Here is a 21187-nt window from a genome sequence, read left to right as displayed (position 1 = left end):
CCGTGATGACGGGTCACGAGATGGAGGTAGGGTGGATGGTCTCTCGGAGAGGGTGTCGGAGCAGGTCTGGAGGATCCCTAGAGCCCACACGGTGGAGCTGCCTCCTGGGTGCGGACCCTTTGGCCAGCCTCGGGTAACAATCCCCAACCAGGGTGTCTGCCGGCTACCAGCGCCAGCTGTGTAAACTGCGGAACTGGTTCGGGTTTCGCTCTAAACCGGTACACAGACGCTGAGCACCTGCAGAGAAAGAGCCGGCTCCTCGGGCAACCCCTGTCCTCCAAGTAGCGGTGGCAGATAAAATTCAGGACGCCCAGTTACATGCTAATTTCAGATAAACAACGAACAATTTTGGTATGTCGCGAATGTTTAATGGTACATCTTTAAAATAAATTGTTGTGTCTGAGCGAGTGCTGACAGAGGACCACCACACACACATTTTAGAGTCCTTTATTGCCGGCGGCTGAGTGGGCTCATGCCCCAAAGAACTCTCGACCTTGAAGCCCAAAGCAACAGGGTTTATAAAGGCAAAAACCACAAAATCGGGAGGGCAATACATGGTTACTGGGGTCAAGCAAACCTAAAACCTATGCGAAACTAGTATCAATTATAATCTTGACAATACCAATTACAATCTTAACAATTTCAATTATAATCTTGACATTAATCCAGATATTGGCTTAAATTGGACATAGACAAATTACAATTTTATCATTAACCCAGGTGCAGCCTATCCACTTCTAAGCTTGAGCGATCATGCTAAAGGGTTTCTATGCTTTGCCAAGTGTGATGTAGTGGCCTGCTATTGTCCGACTATTTTAGATCATCGTTTCAGACCAGAGTCTCACGGTGAGGGGGGGTTGCCTTCCCAGAATGGAGTCTCATCTGCTCCAAAATGGAGTATCTACTGTCCAGGTGTTACTTCAAAGTATTCATTGTTTATCTGAAATTCAGATATTAACTTGGTGTTGTGTATGATTTGCTAAGCCTGGTAACCCTATCTCCAAAAACTTTCAGATCCGCAAAGATCAAATGGGACAGAAGATTAATTACTTTGATCTTGCAGTCACTCCATTTCCAACCTGAGGATAGGTGATGGCTAGACCTACTAATCAGACCCAGATTCTCCCTTCCAGCAGTTTGTAGTCTATTGTCAAGAAGTGACACAGTGTAGCATCTGTGGTCGGAAGATGCTGCCCCAGCTGATAACCTGGAGAGATGGCTCTGGTTTCAATATGCAGAGGGAAATGGGGAGGATTCCAGGTAACAGAGCCCGTGAGATACGATAGATAGAAAGCCTCCTCGGGTTGAGCATGAACTGCCTAGTTTGAACGAAGAAGAGATTATATGGGAGACCGAGACACAAGACCTAAAACTTTGAGCTGCGAGGGTAAAGTTACTGAAGATCTTGAATACATAGAAAAACTGCACTTCATTTGGTAAGGAGTGGGGAGCTATTGAAGGTGTTTGAGCATTGTTCAGTGGACAAATGTAAGAGAAATTTGGGGGTGGGCAGAATGCCTTACTGTTCCCAATCCCCATTTGTTCCCTTGGAATCAGCTGTGGAGGACAAAAAGAAGACTGCGATCAAAGCGGTGGCTACAGGGGTTCCCCACGCGGCGGGCCCATGCGAGGAAAGACTTGTACAACAAAGTGGAATCAGAAGAACACTCCCAGAATACTCAGTGTGAGCTTTCCAGAACCCACTGTGTTTACCACGGTCACTCTCAATCTAGGGAATGCAGAGTGGATTTCTTCAGGCAACCTCCGGAGATGGCAAACTCTTGACTGTCACGAGTGCACTTTTTTTCCAGGAAAGAATTTGCACAAATGTGACTTTAAAAGAAATCTGGGGGCCGGTGCTGTGGCGTAGTGGGTAAGGCCACCGCCTGCAGTGCCGGCATCCCATATGGGCCCTGGTTCAAGTCCCAGCTGTTCCACTTCTGGTCCAGATCTCTGCTATGGCCTGGGAAAGCAGTAGAAGATGGCCCAAGTCCTTGGGCCCCTGCATCCATGTGGGAGACCCGGAAGAAGCTCCTGGCTCCTGGCTTCAGATCAGCCCAGCTCCGGCTGTTGTGGCCAATTGGAGAGTGAACCAATGGATGGAAGACCTCTCTCTCTCTCTCTCTCTCTCTCTCTCTCTCTCTGCTTCTCCTTCTCTCTCTGTGTAACTGTGACTTTCAAATAAATAAATCTTAAAAAGAAATCTGACAGTGGAAAGAGAGAGCTTTGCATTAGCAATGTGAAATTATTAGAACCAAACTGTCTAAAGCAACTGATTTTTAAAACATCAACTCTAGCATGACTGGTTTGCAAAAATGTTATCATTTTTATAAAACTCTACTTTTAAGCATGATGTCTTTGCTTCTCGTCACACCTACTAAAAGTCCATTCTTTGTCCGCCTTGCTGCATGTCCCCAGACAGGTTTTGAACCCAAAGTCCTGCAAGCACTTATCTAAATTAACCTTCTTTAGGGGCACAATCAGCTAAAAGTGGAGCAGAGCTCCTGAAATTTTATCCAGCCCAAAGAAACAGGGAAAGGAGTGGTTTTTTTTTTTGTTTTTGTTTTTTTTTTTTTTTAGGCTTATTTGAAAGGTGGAGTTACAGAGAGAGGTCTTCCATCCGCTGGCTCACTCCCCAAATGGCCGCAATGGCTGGAGCTGGACCAGTCTGAAGCCAGGAGCCAGGAGCTTCTTCTGGGTCTCCCACATGGGTTCTGGGGCCCAAGCCCTTGGGCCATCTTCTGCTGCTTTCCCAGGCCATAGCTGAATTGGATCCCTCCCCCTCCCCCTCCCCCCTCCCTCTCTGTCACTCTGCCTTTCAAATAAATAAATGAATAAATATTTTAAAAACATGTTCTATATATGTCTAGGCTTTCCTCTACAACTATTTGACCATGTATGTGATTTTATTTATTTTATCTTTTATTAAAAAAAACATGTTGTATAGTATTGCTTATTATATCTTAAAATGTCTTAGCTATCTTTCCAAGGTGGGAAGTAGCGTACTTGTACCTCTTCTTTTCCTTCTCTCTCTCTCTGTGTGTGTGTGTGTGTGTGTGTGTGTCTCCCTCTCTCCCTCTCTTCCTCCCTCCCTCCCTCCCTCCCTCCACCCTGCTTCCTGCTCCTGCTCTTGCTCCAACTCTTCATCCCAATCTCTGTCTCTCTTCCTATCCCGTTCCTATTCCTGGTAACTCCTGCTCCTTGTTCTGAGGATATCTTGGTTATGGAGCAGACAGAAACCTCAATGTCTTAAAAAAAAAAGTCTGCGTAGGCCCTGGGTGAGCTTGCTGAGGGCAGTGTCATTGTGATCAGGGTGGACTGGGCCGCCATGGTGGGCCGATCAGCCTCGCTGTAGATAGGAATGGTGCAGAGATTGGTGTCAGGGGCAGGATCCGGGTACCTACTGCAGAGGCCATGTGGCCTGGCAGAAACAGCTCACTCCACTCCTATGCTTTGCTCCTGAAGAGCATATGATAAGTAAAATATGCTACCCACACATGTTTTTAGCTCAGTTCTGTTTCCAGAATGCTCATTTTTCTTAGTTCCCTTCTGGGGGCTTTTCTATCAATTCCATTTCCTCTTCCTCTTTGCTGGCAACCTGAGCTGAGACTTTTAGAAGCAGAGCAAGAACCAAGCCTTTCAACAAATGTGTGTGTTGTAGGTCACCACCCAAGAATTTGGGCTCCTGGATCAACTTTGTCTTCTCTGCCACTGATTTGCCTGCCTCAGCAGTGGGGCCCTGCCCTGTGGTTAGCTGTGGTGCTCATCAGCTTGTTTTCCTCATAAGCTTTGTTCACAACATCTCTGGGCCCTGCCATGGTCCTGGTTTCTCTCTCTCTCTCAGTCTAGAGGTAGGGGCAGTCCTGAGAAGTTTCCTGAACCCTTCATTGGTGAGTTCCGATCAGTGAAAGGTGAGAGGCTCTTCCCCCTTGTGGCCACCTGGGGCCAAAGCGTTGGTGAGGGGCCCACTAAATCACTTTGGCATTTTTGCTTGCAGTCTTTCTTTTTTCCTTTTTAAAAAGATTTATTTTATTTAAGTGAAAGGCATTGTTACAAAGAGAGAGGGAGAGACAGAGAGAGAGGTCTTCCACCCATTGGCTCACTCCTCAAATGGCTGCAACAGCCAGGGCTGGGCCAGGCCTAAGCCAAGAGCCAGGATCTTCCATGTCTCCCACGCAGGTGCAGGGGCCCATGGACTTGGGCCATCTTCCACTGCTTTCTCAGGCCACAGCAGGGAGCTGGCTCAGAAGTGGAACAGCTGGGACTCAAACTGGTGCCCATATGCGATGCTGGCTGCTGTGTCACAACACTGGCCTTGGTACCATCCATTTCACAAAATGAATGCAAACCTCTTTGCAATAATTGCAAAATATTTTGTATCTTAGATTTGGGCAGAAATTAGACTTGAACCCAGGTTTGGTTGATGCCAAATCCCAAATGTTTCCTGATACTTCTAGACAGGATTTTCTGGAAGATGGACCCTGGACGTGAAAGTGCTGGGAGCTGGTTTTCCATATTGCTGTTTTCCCAGCTCCTATATGGGGATTCCATCCCAGACCACGAATGACTTATCACTTCTCTGGCTCAGCTTTGGTTGATTCCTCATCCTTGCTACAGGTCTGGCTTTCTGGACAGACACAGAAGAAATCCCACTGTTACAAATTAATTTTCAAAACCAGAAAGGTACCCAAGCTTGATTGCCAGTGTTTGAAGTTATCTATAGCCCCATGAGTTGAGCAGTCTACGTAGCATCCTAATCAATAATTTACAGCATCAAGTGCAGCGCTGGAGAGATGCCACGTGTGCACGCTCTGTGGGGGAAATTTGCTGCCTTCATCACATCACGCTCACCTTCTCCCCTCCAACCAAAAAGCAAACTGGAGCCACTTGCCAGGAAGTGGCAAGCCCATATTAATGACCCAGGGTGGGCATAGCATTATTCTAATTGATCGGGGACAGTGCAGCCCATAGAAAAGAACGTCTTTGAATCCCATCTTTCAAGATTTTGATATGGAGTTTGCCATCATGATGGTGTTTTATCGTATGTGTTCCTAAGAACTGGGTCAGCTTTTGTAGTATGGCTGTAATTTGTTTTGGACAGCAAGCAGTGTGAGTATACAATGCCTTTTTCATACTGAAGTTTAAAAATAGCAGCAGGCTTTTCTTTTTTTTTAAATGGTTTATTTATTTATTTGAAGGGCAGCATAACACACACGCACACATGCACACACACACTGTGAGAGACATAGAGAGAGAGAGAGAAAGAGAGAGAGAGAGAGAGGGAGATGTTTCATCTTCTGGTTCACTCCCCAAATGCCTACAAACAACCAGAGCTGGGCCAGACCAAAGCCAGGAGCCAGGAATTCCACCTGGGTCTCCATGTGGGTGGCAGGGACCCAAGTACTTGGGCCATCATCTGCTGCCTTCCCAGGCACATTTGCAGGAATTTCTGCTGAGTTGGAAGCCGAGAGAGGACTTGAACAGGCACCCCAATGTGGGATGCAGGTGTTCCAAGCAGCGGTTTAACCTGACGCACCAGTGCAGGCTTTTGTAAAACCGGAAGTAACAATGCACCACTTGCCTACACTGACCATTATATATGTAGTTTAATGTAGCTGATTTTTTCCCCTAAATGAATCCATTGGCAATTTCTCCTCCTGCAGGTTCATTCTTTTCCACCCTACACATACCTTCTCCCCTGCCAAAAGTAAGCCCTATCTTTCCTGATCCTCAAGAGTATTTTATCATTCTTTTAAAAATTCTTATCAGTCTTTATCTTGGCAGGGTGCTTTCTTTGCTTGGAACCTTTTTCCCCCCTATTCCAAACAAGCTGCTTATTATAAGCTATTTGCGTCTCATTTATAAGTTTATACATTACAACATCATTTGTAATTGGATCGCAAATGACCTGTTTGTCCACCACTAGAAGACTTTGGGTTAAATAACTTGGAGTCCACTCATACTTTGGAATACTCTGCAGCTGTAATAAGAACAGAAAACTCCATGGATTGATTTAAAGATATACTCTTTTGTGAAAAGAAATTGAGGAGCAGAACACTGTATTATATGCCACCATTTATATAAGGGGGGGATAGAGAGAGGCAGCTACAGATAGATTGTATTTGCTTATAGAGTAGTCCCTCCTTAACCAACGTTTGCTTTCCATGATTTCATTACCCACAGTTAACTGCAGCGAAATAGAAAATTCTGGAACGAAAAAATTCAGAGGTGGGAGGAAGGCTGGGCGGCGTTGTGATGCAACCAGCTAAGCAGCTGCCTGTGATGCTAGCATCCATATTGAGTGCCAGTTCAAGTCCCAGCTGCTCTACTTCCAACCCAGCTCCCTGCTAATGCTCCTGGGAGAATAGCAGAAGATGGCCCAAGTGCTTGGGTCCCTGCTACCTACGAGGGAGATCTGGATGGAGTTCCTGGCTTCTGGCTTCAACCTGGACCAACCCCAGCTTTTATGGCCACTTGGGGAGTGAACCAGCAGGTGGAAGATTCTCTCTCTCTCTCTCTCTCTCTCTCTCTCTCTGTCTCTTCCCCTCTCTTTGTCACTCTGCCTTTCAAATAAATAAATAAATCTTTTAAAAAATTCATGTTTCAAATTGCACGCCATTCTGAGTAGCGTGATGAAATCCCGCTCACCTTTCTGCACCATCCGCCCCAGAAGTCAATCATCCCTCTGTCCGGTGTGTCCTCCTGCCCGACAGTCACTCAGGAGTGGTCTTCGTTATCAGACTGCCTGTTGCAGCCTCGCAGGGCTTGTGTTCCAGTAGCTCCCACGTGGTGGCTATGTCACAATTCCTTTATCACTCACCCCACTTCATCTCATCACATAGGCTTTGTATCATCTCACTTCAGCTCAGGAAGAGGGTGAGGACAGTATGATAAGCTGTTTTGAGAGAGAGACCACATGGCCATACTTTCATTGCAGTATATTATTATAGTTGTTTTCTTACTATTAGTTATTGTTAATCTCTAATGGTGCCTAAATTTAACTTTACCATAGACATGTATAGGAAAAAACGTGGTGTATATTTATATAAGGTTTGGTAGTCTCTGAGGTGTCAGGCATGAGCTGGGGGTCTTGGAACATGCCCCTGAGGCTCAGGGAGAGACCACTGTTTATACATAAAATGTCTCTGGAGGAAATGCAAGGAACTGATAACACTGGTTGTTTGGGAGGAGGGGGTCTGATAGTAGCTGAGGGCAGGAGCGGGAGAGAGACTCTGCACATCCCTTGTTATCTTTCGAATTTGGAGCCATGCACACACACTGCCTGTTCAAAAACTAAACAAACAAAATGAAAATGAATAAAAAGCAAAAGAAAGGCCAAACAACAACGCAGGCTGTCCAGGAGGACACATCAGGTCACCCTGGAGCTAACCTCAGCCTGCTCTTCTGATCTATATGGATCTTACCGGTGACAGACAACCATCTGAGGGGGAGGGGTAGAAGAAGCCGGCTCTTGTGGCTGGGTATGGCTTGCCTTTCCCAGTAGCTCTTGGTAGGCAGAGATCAGTCCAGGCCAGGTTTGTATGGAGGTCAAAGAGATTTCTAAGATGAGAGGGACCAGCGCCTCAGCCCTTCATTTTTGAGGAATCTGTCTTTTCTGATGGGTTGAGAGAGTCGGCTGCCAGAGAGGAGACATGCCAACCCTTGGGGAACTCACGGAGAAAGGAGAAGCTGGACCAAGGTCAAGGTCATGGCATAGAGTTGTTGGGAAAGGCAGATTCTAATCGGCATAGGCCTGGGGCTGCAAGATCTTGGGCGTGCTGTGAAAATGAGAGCTGTGTGTTTCAGGGACAAGCGAGGTCCACAGCTGGGACCCCAACTCTTGGTGTCTTAGCCCCAGGCTTCCCAGAGGAAGGGGGTAGCTTTCCTTGGAGATTCCCTGGGCCTGGACAGCAGCTGGATCAGCAGAGAATTAGGATGGTTGGAGCAACAATGGAGCCAAAAAAGAGGGTGCTTCCTGGGGAGTTGCTCAAATTCCATTCCCCCCCTTGAGATATTTGGAAGCAGACTAGGAGAGAATCACACCGGCATTGTGGGGGATTCCCTAGGGAGGGGCCCCAAGAGAGAAACTGCTTTATATTAACCTGCTCGTGTGGGCCCTCAAACAGTTCACTTTTTTTTTTTTTTTTTGACAGGCAGAGTTAGTGAGAGAGAGAGACAGAGAGAAAGGTCTTCCTTTTGCCGTTGGTTCACCCCCCCCCCCCCCAAATGGCCACCAGGGCCGGCGCACTGTGCCCATCCAAAGCCAGGAGCCAGGTGCTTCTCCTGGTCTCCCATGGGGTGCAGGGCCCAAGCACCTGGGCCATCCTCCACTGCACTCCTGGGCCACAGAAGAGAGCTGGACTGGAAGAGGAGCAACCGGGACAGAATCCGGCGCCCCGACCGGGACTAGAACCCGGGGTGCCGGTGTGCCGGCGCCACAGGTGGAGGATTAGCCAAGTGAGCCTCTGCGCCGGCCAAGCAGTTCACTTTCATATGCAAAAGTAACAAAGTGATATTAAAATCTTTATGTTAATGATTTTGGGGGTGATATTGGTATTGAGGTTATGTTTCCTGCGGTTATTTCTCTTTAAAAGATACAAATGGGGGCTCATGTTGTGGCACAGCGGGTTAAGATCCCATATTGGAGCGCTGGTTGGAATCCTGGCTGCTCCACTTCTGATCCAGTTCTCTGTTAATGCACCTGGGAAGGCAGCAGAAGATGGCCCAAGTAGTTAGGATTTTGCTGCCCATGTGGGTGACCTAGATGGAGTTCCTGACTCCTGGCTTCAGTAGCCTGGCCCAGCCCTGGCTTTTGTGGCTACCTGGGGAATGAACCTGTGGATGCAAGATTCTCTTTCTCTCTCTCTCTCTCTCTCTCTCTGTCACTCTGCCTTTCAAATAAATAAATAAATGTTTAAAGTCAAAACAAAAAGATACATATGGAAGTATCCATGGAATTAATTCAGAACAGCCTGTGGGGAGGAGGTAGGGGAGGAAGGACTTCCTCTGAGTGATGCGTACATGAGGGGGTCACTGCTCCATTCTCTCTTTTTGCTTAACTTACTTAACTCCAAACTGGTAAAAGCTGTCCCACCAAGGATGCTCCTCTATTATTGGTTTCTGGGCTTGTTTGCTCTCTTTCCCGTCATCTCTAACTCCACATCGTTGTTATCATCGGCTCCCTCCCTGGAGGAAGGAGCTTGTCTTCAGCCTCTTTCTGTCTCAGTTCTTGCATTTATTGCTGGGCGCATGGAGGCAGCAGAGGACATGGTTAGGAGCAGAATTCTAGAGGCGCCACCAGCTCAAATCTGGGCACAGGATGGAGTCACTGGGCAAGTTCTTCAGGTTCAATGCCTCAGTTGCATCATCTTGTCAAATCCAAAAAGCTGTTAAAAGGATTCGACCAGATGATGGATGAGACTGGTAGTGTAGTTCCTGATACACATAAATGCTTGAGAATGTTTCTTGTGATTAATATTAGGCACTCAAAGAGAATTTATTGAATGAATACCTGGATGAGTAAAGATGTGTGAGAGAAAGAATTAGTCCCAAATCCATGATTTCTGTGTTATTTTTAAAAGCATTTAATATTTCCAGTGCCCTTAGTTTTCCAAGAAATCAGTTAAACTGTGAAATCAGTTAAAATTTGCCATCTTTTTTTAATGGCTTTTCTTTCTTTCTTTTTTTTTTTTTTTTGCCAAAATAGTGGGTATCAAGAAGAATTTATCCTGAAGATGTATTATGTAACATTTACTTTTTGATATTTTATAGTCTCAAACATCAGGGACTTCTCCATGAGAAGGTGAAGGTCGTACTTTCAGCTGACCTCCTCTTGAGAAGATTAGAGAGATACTTGTTCAGCCTAACACGGGCATATATTTTTCTCCTATGCTTTGTTAATTAAAAAAATACTCAGTTAAGTCTCAAGTTTAATGCTTCCAAGCAGAGGCCTGTTCATTCTTAAGATTTTCAGGAAACAGTAGTAAGTCCCCCCCCCCCCAAAAAAAAGTGTTGAGCTCATGAAAATCCTTGCACAAACATAAACTTTTGCTGGATCTCAGAAAAATGATACCTTGAAGTCTGGTGCCTTGGCATGCTGAGTACCTGCACTGGAGGAACATCTTCCCTTCTTTCTCCTGCTTCTCTTTCTCCCCTAAGGCAGGCCATAGAAGCTAGGATGCTCTCTCCCAAAGCTAGTCATAAAACCTCGAAACAGTATTCGAACCTTCTCCCACCTTTCTGAGAGAGCTGCCCATAAAGCAATTCTCTGCTCTACCTTGGCTAATATCGATCACAAGACTTTTGTTCTGGGTAGGGTGGGGCCTTTCCCATCTCCAGGAGAAAGAATGCTGCAGAAAGAGGTCGAGAAGAATCTGAACAGACAGGCCTGGCTGGATTTCTCCCTGCCTGTTACCATTAGGTCACGCTTGCTCATTTTGTGCGATCACATTCGCCTGCCCGGGACTGTCTGTCCTTCATCAAATCTAAGCCTGAAAATGGACAGTTTCCATTTTCTTTTTTCAAACTTGTCTTTCACTTAAACAATACATTTATTTATTTATTTATTTATTTGAGAGACAGAGGAGAGAGAGAAAGAGAGAGTGCATGCTGAGTGAGGAGAAGGTATTACACCTTGCTGCCGCTGTAGTTTCTTAGTCTTGGCCAAATGTTGCAGTTAAAGAAATGGGCAGCCTCTTCGAGGAGCTACCTTTAGGGTGACATCGTGGGAGTGCGTTGGAGCCTCAGCTTTGGAGGCACCGATCTTGATGTTGTCAGTTCACTTGGAGTGGATGAGGTTCTTGTGGACTGAATCATGTTTATGTCCATTTGAAAGAGAGGGATGGCTATCATGACACCAGTATGGCTCTCAGTATAGAAGATACACTGGTATTTGGCACCTGATAGACTGGTTTAACATCCCTGTCCCTTCCCCAAACTGGGGCCATCATCCATTCGGAATGACCAGTCTCTGGCTGTTTCTAAAGTAAATTGGATTTCAGAATTAGGCAGTGGTTTTTGGTGATCTATTGCTGCCTAATAAATCATCTGAAAACTTCCTGAGTTACTATGAGTTTTATTAACCATTATCACTTTGTTATTATCCCTCATGGTTCTGGGGGTTGACAGGGCTCAAAAAAGGGGAGTGAATAGGAAGGTTCTTGATTCAGCGTGATGAGTGAGCCTGGTGTGGCCAGTACAGGGGTGCGAGACGAAGTCCCTGCCCCTGGATGGCAAGGGCACAGAGCTGCAAGGAAAGGAAGCTCGTCTAAGCCCACCCTCCCCTCCTCCCCCCTCCCCCTTCCCGGGGAGGTACTTGTAAATGGGCCAGTGCCCTACCTGGGCCCCTCAGCGGCTGGTGGGGCAAGTAATGGGTGGAGGGCGGAAAGACTCCCCTCAGCACCTGGTTCCTCGGGGGAGGGCCCAAGTAGAGGGGGGCAGCCTTGGGGACCCTCCCTGCCCTGAGTGAGGTCTCTGTTGTGCAGCGTCTCTGAGGTCATACATAGCTAGGTGAGGTGGCGCAGGGGTTTCTGTGACCTGGAGCAGCCTGGGAGGGGGCCCCGGGCAGCCTCAACTCCCACAGCTCACACCCACCCCTGGTTCAGAATGTCAGATTGAAGCCCCCCCCCCCCCGCGCGGCATCGGACTCACAGGTTCAGTAATATGGGCCCCAGGGTGACTCTGGGGGACAGGATGACCTTGGTCCCTTCCGCCGGGCGTGGCAGGAACGCCCCCCTCTGACCATCTCAGGCCTGGCGCCCTCAGCTTCGGTCCCCCCAAGCCTGGGGGCGGGACGGATGCCCTCCCTGCTCCCTGAGCTGTGCCCTCCCAGCTGCCCAGGCCTCTGCCCGACCCAGGACGGTGGCGGGAGGGCAGGGGTCTGCCTGCCCGGCCCCTGGATCGCATTGGTGCGCTGCTGGTGAGGACGGGAAAACACACAAGACGGCGCGCGGACCGGAAGTCAGACTGGGTGCGGATTGGGTGTGCGGCTATGCAGTGAGTCTCTGAGATTCTTAATTGCTTAGAGGTTCGTCTTTCTTTTTTCCCCTTTTTCGCAATCCTGGAGGAGCCCTTGCTTGTGGCTCGGTCCAGCGGGAGCGGGCAGTGGCGCAGCCCCGCCTACCACTCTCACGCTCGCCCCAAGTGTGAGAAATAAACACACTCATCCCCGCACCAAGACTGATGCAAAAACAACGCTGGACGCGTGTTTGCACCGTCCATGTAGTACCAGACCCAGTCCAGCCCCTTCCTCTGCTTGAGTGTGTGTGTGGGGGTGCGGATAGTCACGGGAGCCCCATGGGAGTCTACTGAGTTGTGGCAGGGCCACCCGGTTTGGCCTGAGACCCTCACATCAAGCCCACCCGAGGATCACGGGCAGGGCAGCAACCTCACCCCGAGGCCCCAACCCACACCCCTGCTGTGCCCGCTGGCCGGAATGGGCCATGCCAGCAGGCCTCGGGGTGTGTGTGTGGGGGGGGGCGCTGGGCAGCCCCGGCCCAAGCTCTCTGGTGTCAGGTGGGCTTGCACACGGCCCAGGAATGGGGACGAGGGCTCAGGGAACGCAGGGAGGTTTCCAGCCCCTGCCCCGCCCCCATGGCTGCGTCTCTGCGCATGAGCCGCTCCGGGGCCGACTCCGAAGCGCCCCCCAGCGGGAGGCGGGAGTCCCTGGCACAGCTCTCACCGCCGCGGAGATCTGAAACGGTTGATGTAGGCAGTGAAAGAAATACGTTAGTATCTTTTCTCGGAGCCCACTGGGGCGCCATACTCATTCAAAATGCGTTTTGCTTAAAAAAAAAAAATAGGTTTTGTGCATTTGGGTTTGAGCTTTTTTTTTTCTTTTCTTATCTTCTTTCCTATGTGACATCTGCTATTTTCTGTTTCCTTTTTCTCTGAAACATTCAGGAATTAAGTGACTAAGGCAGAGAACCGTAAGTCGTCGTGGCCTCCAATGGCCTAACTAATCCTGGTGACGCTCTTGAACATTTTCTCTCTTTCTCTCTCTCTCTCTCTCTCTCTCTCTCAAGTGCACATGGAATCAAACGAAAAAGACAAAACCAAGTATTGTGTTAACCCTGCCCCGCCCCACAAACCCTTAACATCTTAAATAGGAAGCGAGTGTTTTGCTTTCTCATCAAAAGGCAGGATACTATACTAAGGTGGGTACAATAGTGTGTCCTGTGTCGCTCTGCTCCCAGTCCCTGACCTTCTGCGCGGGAATCTTGTACTTCCAGGAGTCACCTTCCAGATGTAGCTGCCGAGGCCCGGAGGCCATGCCCCGGGCCAGGCCAGTACGATCTCTGCGCCCTCCTCCAGGGTGGGGGATGGAGCCTGCGGGGCGGGGGTGGGGGGTGTCTCTGCTCAGACCCTCAGGCCCAGGCGCTGGAACTCCAGCCCAAGGCTCCAGTTTTCTGTTTCCCACCCTCCCTCTGGGGGCTGGGGTGCCACGTGGATAGCTTGGCCCTCACTACCCAAACAGCACGCTGAACACACAGATCACTTGGGTGCCTGAATTCAGGCTGTGTCTTTCGGCAGGAGGTCTCTGGAGGGGTGGGGGTAGGGATTTGAACTTGGAAGAAAAACAAGAGCAAGAAAAGTATGAAGCAAAATGAAGATTAACGCCTGCTGGCGCAGCCCAGCAGCTCTCAGAGGCTGAGGGCAGTGAACCAGAGAGATGACCTTGGTCTGCCCTTCAGCCTGACTTGGGGGGGGGCATGGAGATGCTGGCTGAGAAAGGCGGAGGTGAGGGGTAAGAGTGGGGCTGAGTTGGCCGGCGCTGCGGCTCACTAGGCTAATCCTGCACCTAGCGGCGCCGGCACACCGGGTTCTAGTCCCGGTTGGGGCGCCGGATTCTGTCCCGGTTGCCCCTCTTCCAGGCCAACTCTCTGCTGTGGCCAGGGAGTGCAGTGGAGGATGGCCCAGGTGCTTGGGCCCTGCACCCCATGGGAGACCAGGAGAAGCACCTGGCTCCTGCCATCGGATCAGCGTGGTGCGCCGGCCGCGGCGGCCATTGGAGGGTGAACCAACAGCAAAGGAAGACCTTTCTCTCTGTCTCTCTCTCTCACTGTCCACTCTGCCTGTCAAAAAAAAAAAAAAAAGAGTGGGGCTGAGCCTGTGGGCGGGGACTAGCCCTGCAACTGCTCAGAGTAGCCCTCCCCCTCCCCATCTCCCAGGGAATCCACGTTTTGGTGAGCTCCTCCCATATCTCTTGCTGGCTAGGCAAGGACTACTGCCCTCCCAGGCTCAAGGTCTCACAGGCACTGGGGGTGGGGGAGGGGAGGTGGCAGGATGAAGGGGGGATGTCACTTCCGCCTCTTTGCCTCTTCGCGGCTTCCCTATCACTCAGGTGTGTTGGGCTCCTGGCCCCACCTGGGAGCTCACACCCTTCCCCTGGGCCCAGAATGGAGGCTCGTGGGCTCAGGATGCCCGGGCACCCTCAGGGAGGAAAACGCACAGGTGCCCAGCCGCCCGTCACCATCATGAACCCAAGAGGTAACAAGGTCAGCGGGATGGAAAGAGTTGAGGAAGGCGGAGGGAGAGTGACACGGGCTTGGGGTCACCGCTGACAATAGAAAAATTCCGAGAGGTCCTAAATTTAATTCCAACCGTCGGAGGATGGAGGGAAGGTAGCAAAGGAGAGAAGGGGGGATGTAATGAATAGTTGTGGGTGAAACCAACCAAGACTGTTTCACACTCCTGAATGCGTGTTGGAACTTCTTAAATCCCATCGGAGCCACCTGCCCTGTCTACACGTGAACTTTGCAGACTGCCACCACCAGCCAATCCAGAAACACCCACCACTTCTCCCGAAGGACTGCGCCTGTCCCAAAGCCTTCCCGGCTTTGCCGTATCCTGCCACCTTTATCTACAGCCAATGGAGGCTCAGTGCTGTGTTTTCTGTCCTATGCTTCCCATCTGTGCTGTCCGTGCTCCCTTGTGCTATAAAATACTCTTCGCTTTAGGTCTAGTAACCATTTTTTCCCAACTGCCATCTAGCCTTGTTGCTCGTAGTTCCAGACTCTTGTCCTGTTATGCCCGCAGCCCGTGGTCCCCCGAAAATCACACCACCAGAGATCGAAGTTGAAGCCAATTAGCAGGGTCGTTTTTATTACGAGTTCGAACCCGGGCCTCTCTGTGCCTCCAGGAGAGGAAGCCCCCGAGAAGCCCCGAGCCCAATTCTTACAGAGCTTTTATTATCACGTACAAGCAGGCTTTAGGGGAATGCTATAGATCAAGTTGACACTTCTGATAAGTCCCGAGACACCTGTCGCGGACTCCAGGGTAGGGGCTGGTTGGTATCTCAAGCTTTAAACCTCCCTTTTACATTCCTGGACCTGGGTCAGGGTAGGGTCACATCTGGCCAGGTGGAGGAGGGAAGGGGGAGTGTACGATTCGATAATCAACTTCATGTAGTTACTGGATTACTTAGCTCAAAGACACTTAGCATTGCTTATTGTTACTACTAGTTGCCTAATAAGCTAGCACTATTATAATAGTATAGTAAAAGCATAGTAAAAGCTGGTTGTGCAGGTGTCTTCTCATTTCCCACCTTTCACATGAGACTTATTTGGAGCCAATCTTGGCTCTTTTATAGGTCTTAAGCTTTATTTCCTGTTCATCTAAGGGTTGGTACTGTGTCCGCAGCACCGTAAGCTGAACCGTGTTTATCCTGTCTTTAACAAATGTTACTAGTTTGTTGATCACTCAGGGGCCTATGGTTAAGATTATTATTAACAGAAGTAGAGGGCCAGTTATAGCCGATAATAAGGTTGTTAGCCAAGGAGAATAATTAAACCATGATTCAAACCATCCTTCTTGTTGTTCCCTTTCTCTTTTTCTTTTTTCTAGCCCATCGCGTACTTTAGTCATGGAGTTCTCTACTACCCCTGTGTGGTCGGCATAGAAACAACACTCCTCCCCCAAGGCGGCACACAGTCCTCCCTGCTGTAGAAACAGGAAGTCCAGTCCTCGTCTATTTTGGAGGACAACTTCCGACAGGGATCTGAGAGACTTGGTTAAGCCAGAGATAGATCAGTCAGTTCTCGCTAAGTCTTCATCTATCGCCAGTCGGAGAGCCGAATACTGGCTTCCTTGCTTGGCTACTGCAGTAGCTCCCAACCCTGTCCCTGCCAGTCCTAGCAGTCCAGCTACAGTGATTAAAGCGGTCACCACCTCCCGGCACTCTCTGCTGAGTGACGCGGTGGGCCTTAGGCTGGACAGGAGTTCCTTATAGGGATGATATATTATTCGAGGGTACAATCTAACTAGAAGGCACCATTCATTATTGCTTTGTAACACTGTCCCTGACACACACGGAGTCACTCCCGAAGCATTACAGCCCACCACGTATTTCCTGGCGCTGGGTAGAACAGGGAGGCATTGCTGAGGACAGTGTGACTGCACATTGGTCCAGTAGAAACTGTGGTGGATATGCATGTCCCATGACCCCGCACGACCTGCAAGGTGGTCCCAGATTCCATCTGTCTCTGCCAGCGGCAGCCCTCTTGGGTTGTCCCAGAGAGTGAGAGACTTGTCACAGCTGACGCCTCATAATAGCGTGGCGAGGCCTGATAACATAGCCAGCAGGAATTAGTTAAGTTAGGGAAAGAAGTGTTTAAGGCTATGTAAGCACTATTTAAGAGTCGCCACAGCGGACCAGATTGTTGTTGGAGTTTTGACTTTTTCCTGTTACTGGCTGTGAGGCAGGTCGGGCCCTGTCTTTGCGCGCCTCTTTTGATTTTGAACCTTTACCTCGGCTGGTCATAATGGGTCGGTCCTTGCCCTTTTTTACTTGGGGAGGAGGACTTGGATTGGGTCTGGGTCTTTGGGTTGGTGAGGGCTCAGGCTCGGAAATAAGGAACTTATTTGGCCCCACCCCAATTGTGTGGCTCGGTTGAGACTGCCACTTGATTATAAACTGAATGCCCGGGTCAGACCCGGAGACATATAGTCTCAGTCCCCATGTTTTTCCCTTAACCCATTGAGAATTCTGTATTCCTTGCCATGTTTTTACCTTAATTTGGATTGGGTTTCTTTTTCCCACTTGAGGACTTGACCACCCACTCTGGCCATCTCCAGATTTGTGTCCCTAGGAGTCAACCATGAGGCTATTGTCTCACACCCCCAGTGATAGCAGTAATAATCGCCTCCCCCCCCCCCCGCCAGTCTGGGGAGGTTTCTGCAGGACAGACATACCATTTAGTTTGTTGTAAGTTGGCCTCTATACCAGTTTGCCCGCACCCCACCAATTTTACCCCGGGATTCCAATGCCAATCGGCTGGTGAGGTAAATGTCTTAACTCCGGGCCTGGAGATCAGCCTCGTGTCCACTTCCTGCCACAGGGTGCAGAGATCTACGGTGAACGTGGGCTGTCCTGTGCCATTATGGCGGTCAATTACTCTTCCCGACACACTCAAGGTCCAGTAACCTGGTGGAGGTTGGTGAGGAATGATGTCCAAAGTCACTCTCCCCCCAACAGACAGAATTAGTAGGCTTATGAGGTCAGGCCTCATTTCTCAGGTGATCTGTGGCCTGCAGGATACGACACAATCTAAGCTTCAGGGAGTGACTTTTATTTCGGGTTTTGTTGACCCTCCAAGTCGACTTGGATATAAGAGGTTCTATGAGGTCCTGGAATGGGTCCGCTGATTTAGCGTGAGTGTGATGAACCCAGGAGGACACTCCGTCTACCTTGAGGGCAGTGGGGGTCGTCAAGAAGACTTGGAAGGGTCCCTTCCACCTGGGTTCCAAGTTTTCCCGTCGGTGGCGTTTCACGAACACCCAGTCGCCCGGCCGGTAGCTGTGGGGCACCGGAGGAGGCCCTGTCTCGTACAGGTCTTTCAGTTTTGGCCACACCTGTTCATGGACCCCCTGCAGGATTTGGAGCGAAGACAGGAGTTCAAAATCATCATCATTTTTAATCAGATTTTCTTTAAGGTTAGGTATGATGGGAGGTGGCCTGCCAAACAAAATAAGGTATGATGGGAGGTGACCTGCCAAACAAAATTTCATAGGGAGTAAGCCCCAGTTTGTATGGGGAATTGCGAACCCTATACAGAGCGTAGGAGGATGGCTACCCAGTTTGCGCCAGTCTCCATGGTCAATTTGGTTAAAGTCTCCTTTAATGTTCTGTTCATTCTTTCTACCTGTCCTGAACTTTGGGGCCTGTATGCACAATGTAGTTTCCAATCCGCCCCGAGTATGGAAGCCAACCCCTGACTTACCTTAGAGACAAACGCCGGTCCATTGTCCGAGCCTATCATTACTGGAAATCCATACCTGGGTAAGATGTCCTCCAGTATCTTTTTGGCCACCACCTGGGCTGTTTCATTCTTAGTGGGAAAGGCTTCTACCCATCCTGAAAAGGTATCTGCAAAAACTAATAAGTATTTATACCCATACTTTCCTGGCTTTACCTCAGTAAAATCTACTTCCCAACAGGCTCCTGGTTTATCTCCTCGCTGTCTTGTTCCAGAATTCTGAGCGTTCTTTCCTGCATTAGTGAGTTGACAGACTTTGCATTTGACAACAACTTGGTCAATTTTGCTGGGGGCCTCTTTTATTCGTAGTTTCGTCTGTCTCATTAAGTCCTGTATCCTCCTGGTGCCTAGGTGAGTGCTGTGGTGGATTTTTTGTAATACTCTTTCTCCTAGTTTTTCGGGGAGTATGGTGCGACATTCAGAGTCTCTCCACCACCCATCAAGGAGCTGTGCCACAGGCAGTGTTTTTACCCATTGCAGATCTTCTTCGGTGTACTCGGGCGTTGGAGGCAAGTTCCTGGGTCCTGGATCAGGGAATTGTTGTTGTACGACTATAGCCTGAATTGGGGACATAGCTATTTTCTTAGCAGTCTGATCAGCAAAATAATTGCCCCTTGACACGGGGTCTATAGGTTTTTGGTGGCCCGGGCAATGCACAGTTGCCAATCTTTTTGGCTCCCATAAAGTGGCTAGGAGAGCTAAGATTTCTCCTTTGTTCTTTATGGTTTTTCCCTCTGCTGTCAGGAGACCTCTTTCCCGATATATAGCCCCATGTATATGGGCGGTGGCAAAGGCGTACCGGCTATCAGTGTAGACCGTAAGTCTTTTTCCCTTTCCCAGTTTTAAAGCTTGGGTTAGGGCTATCAGTTCCGCTCTCTGTGCCGAGGTGTCTGCTGGCAGGGGCTCGGCCCATATTATCTCAGTCTCTGAAGCCACCGCTGCCCCCGCATACCTCTGTCCTTGATGCACGAAGCTGCTCCCGTCGGTAAACCAGGTTACCTCAGTGTTGGGCAGGGGTTGATCTCGTAGATCCTCTCTTACTCCGTGCACCTGGGCTAACACTTCGGCACAATCATGGAGTGGGGCCTCCAGGTCCGGGTCAGGGAGCAGGGAGGCGGGGTTTAGGGTGGTTGGTGGCTAAAAGAAAATTCTGAGAGGGTTTAGCAACAGCCCTTGGTAGTGAGTTAGCCATGCATTGCTAAGCCATCGGTTGGGAGGCTGCTTTAGGAGGCCTTCAACAGCGTGGGATGTGGTGACCTGCAGTTCTTGCCCCTTGGTTAGCTTGTCTACATCTTTTACCATCAGGGCTGTGGCCGCTATCATTCTGAGACAAGGGGGCCATCCGGCGGCTACAGAGTCAAGTTTCTTTGATAAGTACGCTAAAGGCCATTTCCAAGGGCCTATGGGCTGAGTCTGAACTCCCTTAGCTACCCCCTTACTCTCGTCCACAAACAGTTGAAAAGGCTTGGAGGCATCGGGGAGTCCCAGCGCTGGGGCCGAGGGCAGCGCTGTTTTTATCTGCTGAAAGGCTTGTTCAGCCTCCTCTGTCCATTGGAAGGGCTGCTGATCTTTTGTCATCAGGTAGAGGGGTTTGGCCAATTCAGCAAACCCAGGGATCCACAATCGGCAGAACCCGGCTGACCCCAAAAACTCCCGAACCTGTCCTTGCGACTGCGGTTGGGGGATTCGGAGCGCAGTCTCCTTGCGTGCAGGGGTCAGCCATCGTTGCTTCCCTTTCAATAGGTACCCCAGGTATGTTACCTCGGTCTTGCAGAGTTGGGCCTTTCTAGCGGATGCTCTGTAGCCCAGGCTCCCCAAAGTGTGCAAGAGGTCCTCCGTTCCTCGGGTGCATTCCTTGAGGGTCTGTGCTGCTATCAGTAGATCATCTACATATTGTAAGAGGGTTAGGTTTGGGTGTGTCTGTCTGTACTCACTCAGGTCTCCATGAAGAGCCTCATCGAATAGGGTGGGAGAGTTTTTAAACCCTTGTGGCAGCCGTGTCCAAGTTAGCTGTCCATTGATGCCTCTTTCTGGGTCCGTCCATTCAAAGGCGAAAAGCTCTTGGCTCTTAGGTGTTAGGGGTAAGCTAAAAAAATCATCTTTCAGATCTAAAACAGTATACCATTGTTTTTCGGGACTGAGAGCACTTAGAAGGGTGTAGGGGTTTGGCACTGTTGGATGGATATCAATAGTTCTTTTGTTAACCTCCCTCAAGTCCTGTACGGGCCAATAGTCCCCTGTGGTGGGCTTACGCACTGGCAGTAGAGGTGTGTTCCAGGCCGATTGGCACTGTCGCAGAACTCCCTGGTCTAGGAGGCACCGAATGTGGGGTGTAATTCCCACTCTTGCTTCTATGGGCATAAGGTATTGTCGAACCTGGACCAGATCCGCTCCAGGTTTTGTCTCTATGTATATGGCCGGTCAGTGGGCGGCCAGTCCCATTCCCCCAGTCTCAGCCCACGCCTCCAGGAAGCGCTGGACCCACCGGTCAATTTTTTGTCCAGGCTCCTCAGGTTGTTGGTGAATACGGTATTCATCTTCCAGGGACAGAGTTAATATTGAAACTGGTCCACCTTGTGAATCCGTCACCTTTGGCCCATCAGGTAGGAAGCAAATTTGGGCTCCTATTTTAGTTAGTAAGTCTCTCCCCAGAAGGGGGTATGGACTTTCAGGGATGACCAAGAAAGAACGGGACACTCTGTTGGTCCCCAAGTCCACAGTTCTTTTAGTTGTCCATGGGTACTTTTTGATCCCTGTGGCTCCTTGCACCCAAGAAGAGGTGGCTGATAACTTCCCTCTGGGGCTAGTGAGAACTGAGTGCTGGGCTCTTGTGTCTACCAAAAACTGGACAGGATTCCCCTCCACTCGTAGAGTTACCCTGGGTTTGGGGAGGGGGTCTGAACCCCGTCCCCCCTAATCTTCAGAATCTTGGG

The 21187-nt window shown here is 49.6% G+C and overlaps 1 long non-coding RNA gene across 1 annotated transcript; it reads left to right on the top strand.

Moving 5' to 3' along the window:
• Window positions 1–2203, top strand: LOC138847745 (uncharacterized). The gene is made up of 2 exons (XR_011385697.1): window positions 1–1436; window positions 1558–2203. It is a non-coding gene; the product is annotated as an uncharacterized lncRNA (long non-coding RNA).
• Window positions 2204–21187: the final 18984 nt, after the last annotated feature.

Source organism: Oryctolagus cuniculus, chromosome X (genome assembly GCF_964237555.1).
Source record: "Oryctolagus cuniculus chromosome X, mOryCun1.1, whole genome shotgun sequence".
Lineage (NCBI taxonomy): Eukaryota > Metazoa > Chordata > Mammalia > Lagomorpha > Leporidae > Oryctolagus > Oryctolagus cuniculus.
This window is presented reverse-complemented; position numbering and strand designations above follow the sequence as displayed.